The following is a 3,304-nucleotide window of genomic DNA, read 5'->3' as shown; positions in this document are numbered from 1 at the left end:
TTCTGTAAAAGTCTTAATCGTGACCGAACCAATGCCTAGAAGAACCGAACCGAACCGAACCAGGCCCTGTTCGGTTTGGTTTATCGGTTTGCCTGGTTTTTTGTGCAGCCCTACTGTAGACTAACTCAATTGGGCAAGAAATAGTTTCCAGCACTTTTCTCCTTTAGGTATCATTTTCACCCTTATTCTTTTTTTTTTAACCAAAACACTAAGGGACCATTTGGATATGCAGATTTTATAATCTTGGATTTCCTCCAAATTGCAGTTGGGAGATGAGAGAAGAAGACGACCATTTGTTGTTTTCTGATTTCTCGCCCTTCTTTCCGTCAGCAAGAGAGGAGATCATACAATGTTTCTAGGTTTTAGAAATCTCAGGAGGTGGGAGAGATTTCCGAAACCTAGATTTCTTTCTTAAAATCCAAGATTCTTTCTAAAGAGAAGTAAAGCAGTCTGTCTCCTTCTTCTCTCATCTCCCAACTACGATTTTGAGGAAATCCAAGATTCTAAAATCTGCTTATCCGTTTGGACATGCGGATTTTAGAATCTTGGATTCCCTCCAAATCGTAGTTGGGAGATGAGAGAAGAAGAAGACCACCTGTCGTTTTCTGATTTCTCGCTCTTCTTTCTGTCAGCAAGAGAGGAGATCATACAATGTCTCCAGGTTTTAGAAATCTCAGGATGTGGGAGAGATTTCTGAAACCTAGATTTCTTACTCAAAATCCAAGATTCTAAAGAGAAGTAAAGCAGTCGGTCTCCTTCTTCTCTCATCTCCCAACTACGATTTTGAGGAAATCTAAGATTCTAAAATCCGCGCATCCGTTTGGACATGCAGATTTTAGAATCTTGGATTTCCTCCAAATCGTAGTTGGGAGATGAGAGAAGGAGACCACCTGTCATTTTCTGATTTCTCGCCCTTCTTTCCGTCAGCAAGAGAGGAGATCATACAATGTTTCCAGGTATTAGAAATCTCAAGAGGTAGGAGAGATTTCTGAAACCTAGATTTCTTTCTTAAAATCAAGATTCTTTCTAAAGAGAAGTAAAGCAGTGGGTCTCCTTCTTCTCTCATCTCCCAACTACGATTTTGAGGAAATCCAAGATTCTAAAATCCGCTTATCCGTTTGGACATGCGGATTTTAGAATCTTGGATTTCCTCCAAATCGTAGTTGGGAGATGAGAGAAGAAGAAGACCACTTGTCGTTTTCTGATTTCTCGCCCTTCTTTCTGTCAGCAAGAGAGGAGATCATACAATGTCTCCAGGTTTTAGAAATCTCGGGATGTGGGAGAGATTTCTGAAACCTAGATTTCTTACTCAAAATCCAAGATTCTAAAGAGAAGTAAAGCAGTCGGTCTCATTCTTCTCTCATCTCCCAACTACGATTTTGAGGAAATATAAGATTCTAAAATCCGCGCATCCGTTTGGACATGTGGATTTTAGAATCTCGGATTTCCTCCAAATCGTAGTTGGGAGATGAGAGAAGGAGACCACCTGTCATTTTCTGATTTCTCGCCCTTCTTTCTGTTAGCAAGAGAGGAGATCATACAATGTTTCCAGGTTTTAGAAATCTCAGGAGGTGGGAGAGATTTCTGAAACCTAGATTTCTTTCTTAAAATCCAAGATTCTTTGTTAAAATCCAAGATTCTTTCTAAAGAGAAGTAAAGCAGTCGGTCTCCTTCTTCTCTCATTTCCCAACTATGATTTTGAGGAAATCCAAGATTCTAAAATCCGCTTATCCGTTTGGACATGCGGATTTTAGAATCTTGGATTTCCTCCAAATCGTAGTTGGGAGATGAGAGAAGAAGAAAACCACCTGTCGTTTTCTGATTTCTCACCCTTCTTTCTGTCAGCAAGAGAGGAGATCATACAATGTCTCTAGGTTTTAGAAATCTCGGGATGTGGGAGAGATTTCTGAAACCTAGATTTCTTCTCAAAATCCAAGATTCTAAAGAGAAGTAAAGCAGTCGGTCTCCTTCTTCTCTCATCTCCCAACTACGATTTTGAGGAAATCTAAGATTCTAAAATCCGCGCATCCGTTTGGACATGCGGATTTTAGAATCTTGGAATTCCTCCAAATCGTAGTTGGGAGATGAGAGAAGGAGACCATCTGTCATTTTCTGATTTCTCGCCCTTCTTTCCGTCAGCAAGAGAGGAGATCATACAATGTTTCCAGATTTTAGAAATCTCAGGATGTAGGAGAGATTTCTGAAACCTAGATTTCTAAAAATCCAAGATTCTAAAGAGAAGTAAAGCAGTCGGTCTCCTTCTTCTCTCATTTCCCAATTACGATTTTGAGGAAATCCAAGATTCTAAAATCCGCGTATACGTTTGGACATGTGGATTTTAGAATCTTGGATTTCCTCAAAACCCTAGATGGCAGACAAGTTGTTTTCTGATTTCTCACCCCTCTTTTCGTCGAGCAAGAGAGTAGGAGATCGTCCTAAATTCAGGTTTTAGAAATTTCAAGATGGAGAGAGAATTCTAAAATCTAGATTTCTTCCTTAAAATCCAGGATAATGGCTTGTAAAATCCGGAATTTTACACCGCTTTCAAACTAAAACCTGGATTCTAAAATCCACATGTCCAAACAACCCCTAATCTCAGGCAGAATCAGAATAAATGCCGAGTCCAATGCATAATTTGGACGATCCAAACGCTCCCAGAGAGTCTTGGTTATGTCTTTAACAAACATCCAACGAGTAAGACCTTTAATTATAAAAATCAACATTTTAAGGCTCCTTTGATGGTGCTTCTCATTCTCACTCTTTCTTCTACTTAAAATATATGAGTTATTTTATTATTCAAAAAGCAGGATATGGAGAAACGGGTAACTGAACGTTAGATTTTCGAATGTTAAAAATGACTTATTTTATTACCCACAACTTGTTAGCTTTTCATAGCAAAACCTCAGATTATGAGAACTGATTGTGAGTGCCAAACCTATTCTTGGACTCAAAATTATGTTTAAAATTTGAGTCCAATGATCATTAGTTTGGCACTCACACTCTTTAAGGGGGGCCCAAATGTGGCTTGATGGATCAAGGGTTTAGATTAGCCTATCAAGCAGTTCTCAATGATTTGGCCTGACAAGTGGGCCCATAAAGTGCCTGACAGCACCGTTTTCAGTTTTCTTAACATTTTTCACATGTTTTATTTAACCAATACGAACGCCCTTGAAGCTGATGTTTTTAAAATTCGCTCTTCATTCTATCATTCCTCAATTTAAAACTACATATTTTAGATTTTTTTAAAATTTCCTTATCCAAGCTGGTATTTTGTGTTTATCCGTCTTACTTCTCTTTCCGTCTC

Source organism: Tasmannia lanceolata, unplaced genomic scaffold (assembly GCF_043159265.1).
Source record: "Tasmannia lanceolata isolate RefF3 unplaced genomic scaffold, GAP_Taslan_0.1 ptg000024l, whole genome shotgun sequence".
Classification (NCBI taxonomy): domain Eukaryota; kingdom Viridiplantae; phylum Streptophyta; class Magnoliopsida; order Canellales; family Winteraceae; genus Tasmannia; species Tasmannia lanceolata.
Note: the sequence above shows the minus strand (reverse complement) of the source record.